Raw genomic sequence first — 12,829 nt, 5'->3', positions numbered from 1 at the left:
CCAGAGGTGAAGACCAGTCTGAGCAAAAAGCAAAACCCCGCCTCTACTAAAAGATAGAAAAACAGGCAAGAGGGCGGCGCCTGTGGCTCAGTCGGTAAGGCGCCAGCCCCAAATACCGAGGGTGACGGGTTCAAACCCGACCCCGGCCAAACTGCAACCAAAACATAGTCGGATGTTGTGGCGGGCGCCTGTAGTCCCAGCTACTCGGGAGGCTGAGGCAAGAGAATCGCTTAAGCCCAGGAGTTGGAGGTTGCTGTGAGCTGTGTGAGGCCACGGCACTCTGCTGAGGGCCATAAAGTGAGACTCTGTCTCTACAAAAAAAAAAAAGAAAAACAGGCAAGAGAATCGCTTGAGCCCAAGTACTGGAGGTTGCTGTGAGCTATGATGCCATTGCACTCTATCCAGGGGGACAGCTTGAGACTCTGTCTCAAAAAAAGAAAAAAGTGGGTGGCGCCTGTGGCTCAAAGGAGCAGGGTGCTGGCCCCATATGCCGGAGGTGACAGGTTCAAACCCAGCCCCAGCCAAAACTGCAAAAAAAAAACAAATAGTGTAGGGAAACTTTGGGAGTGATGAATATGTTCATTATCTTGATTGTATTGATCGTTTCTTTTTTTTTTTGTATTGATCGTTTCATGTACATATGCCAAAACTTATTAAACTATATCTTTTTTTTTTTTTACATCATATATTTTTTTTATTTTTATTTTCATTGTTTGGCATTCAGTGAGGGTACAAAGAATTAGGTTACACTGATTATATTTGTTAGTTAAAGTCCCTCTCATAATTGTGTCCTGCCCCCCAAAAGGTGTGCCATATACCATAATGCCAAAGAAGCAGAGAAATGAATGGATTCTGTTTCCAAGTTCTCAGATCTCAGCCAGTTCCCTTCTGGCGAGAATGAGCTTTAAGGTTAGAACAGAGAGAATCTCAGTCTGAGCAAATAATCAAAACATATGGGTTTGGCCTCAATGTAGTTTAAAATTGGTAAATAATTGGGCAGCACCTGTAGCTCAAGGAGTAGGGTGCCGGCCCCATATACCAGAGATGGCGAGTTCAAACCCAGGCCTGGACAAAAACTGCAAAAAATAAATAAATAAATAAATAAAATTGGTAAATAGAAGGAGGGTTTGTGGGAAAGTGATCTACTTACAAAATATTCTTACTTGTGATAGGTTGGGTGTGATTACTTTTTAAAGAGAGTAATTAAGTGATTTCAGTATCCCTATTATTTTTCCAATTAATATTTTATGCAAATTACTTATCCAAGTAATTAATAAGTATTAATTACTTATTTGTATTTAAACAAATGTCACATGCTTTTCTAAGGCTTTGGGCATTCAGTGGTGAAGTATTTCAAGCTATCATGGGACTGGCACTGGGACCAGGAGAATTTTACATGAACAAATAAATTTATTGTAATCCGAGATTATAAGGCATGTGACAAAGAAAATAAAACAGGTAGTATAATAGAGACTGTCATGGTAGAAGGTGGCAGATAACATGAAATAGGGTGTCCAGAGGCCTTTCTTAAGGGAACATTTGAGCAGCGACTTAGATGACAAGAAGGAGCTTAGTATACAGAGTAAAGAGCTTAGCCTTGCCCTTTAACTTTCCTCAGCCCTTTCTAACACCTTTCAGGGATATGAAGTGATAATTAATTGTGTAAAAAAAAAAAAAACTTAGGGAAATTTTATTAAGTCCTAAATATTGTTCTGATCAGTTTTTAATAAAAATATGAGTATACTTCCTTCAATTTCTTTGATTTTTAAAAATATGTATATATATTGCTGTGATTTAACAAGCTACTTGGAAGGCTGAGGCAAGAGAATCACTTAAGCACGATATAACTTTGCTGTGAGCTATGACGCCATGGCACTCTACTGATAGTGACATAATGAGACTGAAAAAAAAATATATATATATATATGCAAGACATTTTGGAAGAAAATCACAAAGCTATATGAAAAGAAACTTTAAAGAACCTAAATGAGGGCAGCACCTGTGGCTCAGTGGGTGGGACGCCAGCCCCATATACCTAGGGAGGTGGGTTCAAACCTGGCCCCGGCCAAACTGCAACAAAAAGTAGCCGGGCGTTGTGGTGGGCGCCTATAGTCCCAACTACTTGGGAGGCTGAGGTAAGAGAATTGCTTAGGCCCAGGAGTTGGAGGTTGCTCTGATCTGTGACGCCACAGCACTCTACCGAGGGCGATAAAATAAAACTCTATCTCCACAAAAAATAAATAAATATAAAACTATTTTTTTATATGTTCTAAATTTGGCACTTGAGTCTTTCTAAGGAGGGAGAAGAGATTGTGATAACAACCACAAGCTATAATTTCCACCAGTCAGAAACAAGGAGTATTGTTAAAATCCTGCATGATCACAAAATTCTCATTGTCAATGATAACCTTTCCTACACTCACCTTGGTAAGTGGCTGCCGTTTAACCAAATAGAAATATAACTCAACTGCCTTGAAAGAGTTCCTATAAAGAATATTTTATAGAGGGTGGCACCTGTGGCTCAAAGGGGTGGGCCTCCAGTCCCATATGCCGGAGGTGGCGGGTTCAAACCCAGCCCCAGCCAAAAACCACAAAAACAAACAAACAAACAACAAAATTTATAGAAACTATACGTTTTGCATAAGTGTAATTTGTTATGTATCAATTGTTCCTCAGTAAAGCTATTTCTACATAACACCTACCACTGGAATACTTTGTTGCTTTTTCAGGCAGTTTAGATTGCCATTCCAACCCATGGCACCATTTGAGAGGCTTGGTTTGGAATTTTTTTTTTTTTTTTGTAGAGACAGAGTCTCACTGTGCCGCCCTCGGGTAGAGTGCCGTGGCGTCACACGGCTCACAGCAACCTCCAACTCTTGCGCTTACGCGATTCTCTTGCCTCAGCCTCCCAAGCAGCTGGGACTACAGGCGCCCGCCACAACGCCCGGCTATTTTTTGGTTGCAGTTTGGCCAGGGCTGGGTTTGAACCTGCCACCCTCGGCATATGGGGCCGGTGCCCTACTCACTGAGCCACAGGCGCAGCCTTGGTTTGGAATTTTAACCTGAATGTAGTTGATAGTTCTATACCAATGCCAAGTCCATTTCCTATCTTTTTTTTTTATTGTTAAATCATAGCTGTGTACATTAGTGCAATCAAGGGGTACAATGTTCTGGTTTCATATACAATCTGAAATATTCTCATCAAACTGTTCAACGTAGCCTTCATGGCATTTTCGTGGTTACTGTATGCAGACATTTGTATTCTGCCTTACTAAGTTTCGCCTGTACCCATTCTCCATTTCCTATCTTTGAGACTGGATTTGTGCTGCTGTCCCATCCCTACCCCAATCATGGCATATTCCCAGGTTACCCAGGACAGAGAACTTCAGCTTCCATGTAGCAGAAGGCCTGAGCACAAATTCTTCTCCCCTCTGGTCTATTGGATAGATATATCCAGCTGATCTTGCTGCAGGGGAGGGGCGGGCAGGCTGACTCACCAGTGCTTATCTGAGAACGATCTCTCCTGATAGAGTAAAACTGTTTTGTTTTGTGTTTTTTTTTAGAGATAGAGTCTCACTCTGTCACCCTCGGTAGAGTGCTGTAGCATCACAGCTCACAGCAACCTCCAGCTCTTGGGCTTAGGCGATTCTCTTGCCTCAGCCTCCCAAGTAGCTGGGACCATAGGCACCCACCACAACGCCTGGCTATTTTTGTTGTTGTTGTTGCAGTTCGGCCAGGGCTGGGCTTGAACCCACCACCCTCGGTATATGGGGCCGGCGACCTACTCACTGAGCCACAGGCACCGCCCAGTAAAACTGTTTTCAACTCAGTTTAATTTCAGGGAGTTCTTCCAGGCTACTAACATAGTAGTCCAATGAAGAGACTTGCATGGATACAGAATCAGAACGAGGCCCAAATCCCAAACTTGGGAGACTTTCTGCACTGCCCATGTCTGTGGTAGTTGGAAGTGGCTAATGATACCACTTGGCAAGGGGGAAGAGTGAGTTCAGCTGGGTTTTTGTTTTTGTTTTTAACTTGACCTCGTCAACATAAAATCAGCCCATATATTTGCTGTTCCCAATATAAGAGGATGATACCACCCTACTTCCTTTCCATACAGACCTGTCAGACTGAATTGCTCTTTTTAAATGTTGTTCCCTTTTGGCTCGGCGCCTGTAGCTTAGTGAGTAGGGCGCCAGCCACATACACCGAGGCTGGTGGGTTCAAATCCAGCCCAGGCCTATCAAACAGCAATGACAACTACAACCAAAAAATAGCCAGGTGTCACGGCAGGCGCCTGTAGTCCCAGCTGCTTGGGAGGCGGAGGCAAGAGAATCGCTTAAGCCCAAGAGTTTGAGGTTGCTGTGAGCTTTCACATCACAGCACTCTACTGAGGGCAACAGCTTGAGACTAAAATTTTTTTTGTTCCCTTTCATGGACATTTTAACTATGTTTGCCCCTAATGAAAGGGTGGAAAATGAAGTGATAGCCACACACTCTGTCCCCTGAATTACATGTCTTCTTCTTCCCTCATCTCCTCTCCCATCCTCGTTGAACTCGGAAAGTCAAGCAGAGCAGCCTACTCGCTCTTACGTTTGTCTGTAACATTCATGCACAGAGAAAACACACAAAATGGCTCGGCACCTGTAGCTCAAGTGGCTAAGGTGCCAGCCACAAGCACCAGGGCTGGCAGGTTTGAATCCAGCCCGGGCCCGCCAAACAACAATGACAACTACAACCAATAGCCAGGCATTGTGTCGGCACCTCCCACTACTTGGGAGGCTGAGGCAAGAGAATTGCTTGAGCCCAGGAGTTGGAGGTTGCTGTGAGGGTGACAGCTTGAGGCTCTGTTTCAAAAAAAAAAAAAAAGATAAGAAAACACAAAACATCTATGCAACTGGCTAAATCGAGATTTTAAAATCAATGAGGATAGATTTGAGTATCCAAAATGGAGTGAAATGAAGGGAGAAGGCCTGGTGACTTAGAGGGTGAAGATGAGAGGACTGAAAAGCGCAGGGTTCACCTGTCTTCATTAGCATCTAGCCAAGTCCTGTAAACCAGAAGCTTCGTCCCAGCAGGGACAGTGCCTCAGGAAACCAGTTCAGGCAGTGACTTCTCTAACAGCTGCACCCAGGAGCAGAGAGCTTTGGAATCAAGCACATGGCTGCCGCTGATGTCACGTCCAGGGATGACCAGGTGTCCCCCATAAAACTGGAAATCCACCTAACAAATGCAATCAGTGTAACCTGGTTTCCTGTACCCTCAATGAATCCCCAATAATAAATTTAAAAAAAACAAAACTGGAAATCCCCAACTCCAGAGTGGCATCCTGCAGAAAAGCACAACAGACCTGCTAGCTCAGCTCATTAATGTGAACAACAGTCATAAGAGAATGTTGCTGAGCACCTACTGCATGCCAGACACCATGCCAGAGGCTCCAGTACTTCCTGTGATCCTCACAATCTGTGGAGTGTGCACTGAAGGAAGGACATCAGCTCCAGTCCTAAAGCAGCACTTCTCAACCTGTGGGTGGCGACCCACAGGAACTGTAGTAAAGGGCCGCGGCATTAGGAAGGTTGAGAACCACTGTCCTAAAGGAAGAACAAAAACAAAAGAAGAATTGGTATAGTTTTTCTACCCGTGATTACAGAGAAGCTAAGGAAAAGAATCTCGTCTGGGTGTGCAATAAGAACGCACATTTGTTAGACAATTACAGACAATTGCAAATAAGCATCTTTTTACCCTGACACAGTAGAGTCAGGTGAAGAGCAAGGGAAGCACTGGGCTGGGCTGGCTTTCGGACCTGCTTGCTGCTGTAAAATCTCTGGTTCTCTGCCCAGCTTCTGGGTCCTACACAGTTATAAACTGTTGCCCTCTCCTTTCCAAACCAAAGCCGTTACAGACACGGACGTGTAATTACACTTCCCAACCAACACATGTTGAGGGCTCACTTAAATTCAAAGCTATGCCTGGCACTGGAGTTACACATGTAAGTAAGGACAGCCCTCTCTGGCTTGCAGTGAGTGGAGGACGACACAGAAACAAGCAGGTACATGTAATAAATACAATGGGCAGGACGTGCAGGTGGGCTCACCGGTCAGAGCAGCTTTCTGAGCTCGGCGGGGAACCGTGGAAGATAAAGATGCCCTAGCCAGGCTTTCTGGCTGTTGGTGGCAGTGGTTTTGTTTAATGTATGTTTGGGAAGACAGTTGGGGGAAGGGACCCAGCAAAGTGCTGGAGAGCAGGTGGTCACGTGCCTGGAATGGCTCACAACTGGGTGGCCAGAAAGGGAAGTTTGAAGGCATGGGTTGCAGGGGTGGGTTGAAGGCATGGGTTGCAGGGGTGGGTTGAAGGCATGGGTTGCAGGGGTGGGTTGAAGGCGTGGGTGGAAGGGGTGGGTTGAAGGCGTGGGTTGCAGGGGTGGGTTGAAGGCATGGGTTGCAGGGGTGGGTTGAAGGCATGGGTTGCAGGGGTGGGTTGAAGAGGTGGCCACAACCCATTCTGTGCCTGTTGAGAAGCATCTTTTCCTTAAGGCTGGTTGGGGGTAGTGGGGGACCTTAAGACTTGTAAACAAGGAAGAGCTTTCAGCAAATTTTCATTTTAAAATGATCACTCTGTTGCCTGTGTAGAAAATTCCTGTGAGAAAGACAAACCAGAGGATTAGCCGTCAAGAGGGATGGACAGACAGCCCAGAACTACTGAGTTCTGTGGCTATCTGGGGTGGGAGGCTGGTGCTTCCCCAGCCCCAGGCCTGGTATGGGCCTTCCTGTGACCCGCCACAGGGAGCCTTCCGGCCTAGCTGCTGGGTCTCTCCAACAGTACCAGGAGCCATAGGGTGAACACTTGAAATGCTCCTGAATAGTTAGATGAATGGAATAATCAATTGATTAACTGGTCTGCTGAGTAAACTGCAGCTGAACATAAGTACATTTCTGGCTGGGCACCGTGGCTCACACCTGTAATCCTAGCATTCTGGGAGGCTGAGATGTGTGGATTGGTTAATGGACACCAGCCTGAGCAAAAGTGAGACCCCATCTCTACTAAAAACAGAAAAACTGAGGCAAGAGATTCGCTGGAGCCCAGGAGTTGGAGGTTGCTGTGAGCTATGACGCTATGCCACTCTACCTGGGTTGACAGCTTACACAGCTCGGCGCCCATAGCACAATGATTACGGTTCCAGCCACATACACCAAGGGTGGTGGGTTCAAACCCACCCCAGCCAGCTAAACAACAATGACAACTACAACAAAAAATAGCCGGGCATTGTGGCGTGCTGAGACAAAAGGATCACTTGAGCCCAGGAGTTTGAAGTTGCTGTGAGCTGTGACACCACCGTACTCTACAGAGGGCTACATAGTGAGAGTCTGTCTCAAAAAAAAAAATAATAAAGTACCTTTTTTCTCTTTCTATTTGCCAGAGCTGGTGTAGGGCCAGATGCTGCTGAGAGCCTGCTTCAGGTTATTGGGGCTGAAATTAAACATTGGTGGGTTCCCTGTGGTTGCAGAAAGGGGCTGGTCCTGGGCTTCAGTGGTGGGACAGGGCTTTGCTCTCCCCACTGCAGGGAAGAATAGACCAGCCACCAGCACCCAGGATGGATTTAACCTCCTGGGCAGATGTGGGTGGGAGGGTTCTAGGTGGTCATAGAGATAATGGGCAGTGGCTTAAGCGTCTAAGACTATTCTTCCTCTCAACCTCAGGTGACAATGAATGATAAAACCACTGAATTTTGGATTTTAGTCTGAATATCCCTCCCTTTTTTGAACAGCTGAGGGTCTATGGTTGATTTGCCCCAGGCCACACAGCTGGTTAGTGAGGTGACAGCCTTCTTAACTAGCAAAACAAAACAAACAAACTAAAAAGCCCAAAACAAGGGCGGTGTCTGTGGCTCAGTGAGTAGGGTACTAACCCCATATACCGAGGGTGGCAGGTTCGAACCTGGCCCTGACCAAATGGGCATTGTGGGGGGCACCTGTAGTCCCAGCTACTCAGGACGCTGAGGCAAGAGAATCGCCTAAGCCCAAGAGCAGGAGGTTGCTGTGAGCTGTAACACCACAGCACTCTACCAAGGGCGACAAAGTAAGACTCTGTCACCAAAAATTAAATATAAAACCCCAAACAATCAAAAACAATTTTTTTTAATTAAAAAAACGCAGCTCAGACTCTAGCGTGTGCGAAACGAGACTTTTCATCCAGTGACCAGCTGTAAACTGTAGCAAAAGCTGCTCTGAGTGATAAAATATGACAGGACCTGTGTGCGCTTTGTTCTGTGAACCATGCAAAACTCACAACACTCCCCGGTGGCCGGTGGCCGGAGGGGACAAAGCCAAGGTTGAGTGACTCTGAGCACAGCTGGGTCTCACAGAGTGCCTCCATCTTCCGTCTCGGTCCTATTTGAATAGAGTTTACTGTGCTTCTACCCTTCCACTGTAAAAATCACAGTCTGGAAAGTACCTACTACAGGAAGCATGTCTAATGGAAGGAGTAAAGACCCCACACCCAGAGCAGCTCCTGTTGGACACTTCCTTTTTTTTTTTTTTTTTGAGACAGAGTCTCACTATGTCATCCTCAGTGGCACACTGTGGCATCACAGCTCACAGCAACCTCCAACTCTTGGGCTTAAGTGATTCTCTTGCCTCAGCCTCCCGAGTAGCTGGGACTACAGGTGCCCGCCACAACGCCCGGCTATTTTTTGGTGGTAGTTGTCATTGTTGTTTGGCAGGCCCAGGCTGGATTCAAACCTGCCAACGCCAAGCCCTTGTTAGATACTTTCATGCACTGACCCTCTGAGGACATATGCTTTTAGAGCTATAGGGAGAGCCTGAGATGGCCTGAATGGACATGGGGATTTCACAGACGAGGAAACTAAGGTAATAAGTAAGTGAATGACCGGACCTGTGCACAGCAAGGGCCAAACTGGGGTTACTTCCTGGTTAGTGCTGGCGAGGAGGGTTCTCAGTCAGGGAATGTGGTCGAGATGGAGTGGATAGGCAGGGGACAGTGCTCCTTGTCAGGTAAAACAAGTCACGGTCTCTTCACTTTCAGGTCAGGCAGAAAAAAGAATTAAAAGCCACCCCTTTCCCCTAAAAATCCCCAAACCCTAAAATATGACACAGCCTTGTTCTCAGCATAGTTTCCCTATAGATTTTTTTAAAAAAAAGATTTTTGGTAAAAACAGAAGATGATCAATAGGTTATTAGGAAGAGAGTTTAGTAACAATCAGAGAAAACTGATTGAACCATAATATAGCAAATGAAAAAAGCATTAACTTCCTTCCACATACCTTCTATTCAGCAGGAAGAGTATTTAAAACAAGTTTGTTCAAATTGTGAGTCTCTCCTAATACATCTTACAATCAAAACAACATTAAACAAGAAAAAATTCAGTATACAGTTCTGCAAAAGATAATTTTTCTTTATTTTTTTATTTTTGGTAGTTTGGGCTGGGGCCGAGCTTGAACCCGCCAAGCCCAGTATATGGGGCCGGTGTCCTACCCCTTGAGCCGCAGACGCCGCCCCTCTTTCTCTCTTTTTTCTCTTTATGAGCCACTCATTAAAATTTCCTTGAAAAAAACCCGGGCATGTTGGCTCACACCTGTAATCCCAACACTTGGGAGGCTGAGGTGGGTGGATTGCCTGAGCTCACAGGTTCAAGACCAGCCAGAGCAAGAGTGAGCCCCCCCGCCCCCCGTCTCTAAAATATAACTAGCTGGGCATTGTGGCGGGCGCCTGTAGTCCCAGCTTGGGAGGCTGAGGCAAGAGAATCGCTTTAGCCCAAGAGTTTGAGGTTGCTGTGAGCTATGACATCACAGTACTCCACTGAGGGCAAAAAAGTGAGACTCTGTCTCAAAAAAAAAATCTTCCGGGTAGCGCCTGTGGCTCAGTGGGTAGGGCGCCAGCCCCATATACCTAGGGTGGCGGGTTCAAACCTGGCCCTTGCCAAACTGCAACAAAAAATAGCTGGGTGTTGTGGTAGGTACCTGTAGTCCCAACTGCTTGGGAGGCTGAGGCAAGAGAATCGCCTAAATCCAGGAGTTGGAGGTTTTTTAGTGGTAAGATAGGACTTTTATTAGAAGTTAGAAAGGAATACAGAAGAAGTACAGAGGACCAGAGCTTCTTGAAGGGGGAAAGAACTGAAGAACTCACCTCAAATAAGATTTTTAATCTAAGTTTGGGAGCCTCGATGGGTTCAAGTTATAGGTTTCAGAGAATATATGAGGCCTCTGCAATTGTATTCCAAATTTATGTTGTATGTACAGGGAACTTCAGAGAGCTGAGAGCTTTCAAAATATTCCTTTTTTTGAGCCGGGCGTTGTGGCAGGCACCTGTAGTCCCAGCTGCTCAGGAGGCCGAGGCAGGAGAATTGCGGAAGCCCAAGAGCTAGAGGTTGCTGTGAGTCCTGTGACATCATGGCCCTCTACCAAGGGCCGTAAAGTGAGACTCTGTCTCTACCAAAAAATATATATATATTCCTTTTTTTTTTTTTTGAGACAGAGCCTCAAGCTGTCACCCTGGGTAGAGTGCAGTGACATCACAGCTCACAGCAACCTCTAACTCCTGGGCTCAAGCGATTCTCCACCCTCCGCCTCCCGAGTAGCTGGGACTACAGGCGCCGGCCACAATGCCTGACTATTTTTTGGTCGCATCCGTCGTTGTTTGGTGGCCAGGGCTGGATTCGAACCCTCCAGCTCAGGTGTATGTGGCTGGTGCCTTAGCCGCTTGAGCCACAAGTGCCGAGCCGTCTTCAACATTTTTCAAGCGTGCTGTGGAGGTGTGTGTACCTCCACTGCTAGACAAGGTCTGTCATTGTTGCCTTGCTGACATCGTTGCCAGTTCTATTTGCCACTTTGTGACTTCATCAGTTCAAGATCCTATTTTAATTGTCAGAACCCATGACACATAGTAAACGATAATCAGTATAACTCATGACCCCAAATAATATTTTAATTCAAAAGTTAATCTCTGGCTTGGCACTTACAGCACAGTGATTACGGCGCCAGCCACATGCACTGAGCCTGGCGGGTTTGAGCCTAGCCAGGGCCGGCTAAACAACAAAGGCAACTGCAACAACGACAACAAAAATAGCCAAACATTCTGGCAGGCGCCTGAAATCCCAGCTACTTGGGAGGCTGAGGCAAGAGAATCACTTAAGCCCAAGCATTTGAGGTTGCTGTGAGCTATAACGCCACAGCACTCTACTGAGGGCAACATAGTGAGACTTGCTCTCAAAAAAAAAAAAAAGTTAATCTCCTAAATCAATACACCTAAACTACTCAAGATAGGCATTTTTAGGTGGAGGGGAGCTAAATTTACAAAACAGTAAGAAAAACAGTATGAATGGGAGGCCAGGGTGAAGGTGAGGCAGGATCTAACCAACCAGACCAGCCGTGTCATGCCTGCCCTGGCTGGACGACTCCATCTTATTTTACTACATGTACTTTCAGCATAACTAGAAGTTTGCCAGGTAGACAACATAGGAAATGTCATTTCAAGCAGAGTAAGCAGTTTACAGAAAAGACACAAACACAGGGGAGAAGCCAAGTGGCTTTGTGGGTGTGTGATCTGTGTGGTCTCACAGAGTCCCACGCTCAGAGGATCCTGTACTCCTTATTGGGCTGCTGTCACCCTGAACTTCTTTAAGATTTCTTAACAAAAGGCTTTGCACCAAGCCTTGCAAATTATATAGGCTATGCTTCTGAGAAGCCCCATGGTATTTTCAGAGAATTCCCAACAGGGCAGGCATAGGACTGCGGCAGGGACTGATAGGAGATGAGGTTAACCAAGTAAGATAGGCTAGATGAAACATACCATCTTCTAGCTAAGAAACTTAGAAATTGCACTGCAATCTGAAATTTAAAAAAAGAAAGAAATTTATTTTTAAAGTAAAAAGGCATGGTATTTTACCATTGAAAAGATTACTCTGAGGCCAGGCACAGTGGCTCACACCTATAATCCTAGCATTCTGGGAGGCCATCAGGTGGATCGCCTGAGCTCAGGAGTTTGAAACCAGCCTGAGAAAGAGTGAGACAGAGTCTCTATTAAAAATAGAAAAACTATGGGCGGTGCCTGTGGTTCAGTCAGTAGGGCGCCGGCCCCATATACCGAGGGTGGCGGGTTCAAACCCAGCCCCGGCCAAACTGCAACGAAAAAATAGGCGGGCGTTGTGGCGGGCGCCTGTAGTCCCAGCTACTCAGGAGGCTGAGGCAGGAGAATCGCTTAGGCCCAGGAGTTAGAGGTTGCTGTGAGCTGTGTCAGGCCATTGGCACTCTACCGAGGGCCATGGAGTGAGACTCTGTCTCTACAAAAAAAAAAAAAAAAAAATAGAAAAACTAGCCAGGTGTCATGACAGGCACCTGTAGTCATAGCTACTTGGAAGGCTGAGGCAAGAGGATCACTTAAACCGAGGAGTTTGAGTTTGCTGTAAGCTATGACGATGCCACCGCACGCAATTCCAGGAGATGGAGACTCTATCTTTTTTTTTTTTTTTTTTCAAATTTTTTGTTATCGTTGTTTTGAGGCAGAGCCTTAAACTCTGTCACCCTCAGTGCATCATAGCTCACAGCAACCTCAAACTCTTAGGCTCAAGAGATCTTCATGCCTCAGCCTCCCAAGTAGCTGGGACTACAGGGGCCTGCCACAATGCAACACCCAGTCATGTTTAGAGATGGGATCTTTCTCTAGCTCAGGCTGTTCTCAAACTCCAGAGTTTAAGGGATCCATCCACTTTGCCCCCACCAAAGTGCCAGGATTACAGGCATGAGCCACCATGCCCAGCTCCGTTTTTTTTTTTTTTTGGCCGGGGCTGGGCTTGAACCCAGCCACCTCCGGCATAT

At 46.1% G+C, this 12,829-nt stretch overlaps 1 protein-coding gene across 2 annotated transcripts in view; it reads left to right on the top strand.

Annotated features, from left to right (window-relative positions):
- XRCC2 (X-ray repair cross complementing 2) overlaps positions 1–12,829 on the top strand; it is a 132,971-nt gene that overhangs the window by 103,373 nt on the left and 16,769 nt on the right. The gene's annotated exons all lie outside the window — the stretch shown is intronic.

The sequence above is a fragment of the Nycticebus coucang genome, chromosome 11 (genome assembly GCF_027406575.1).
Source record: "Nycticebus coucang isolate mNycCou1 chromosome 11, mNycCou1.pri, whole genome shotgun sequence".
NCBI lineage: Eukaryota > Metazoa > Chordata > Mammalia > Primates > Lorisidae > Nycticebus > Nycticebus coucang.
Note: the sequence above shows the minus strand (reverse complement) of the source record. Positions and strands in the feature narration are given on the sequence as shown.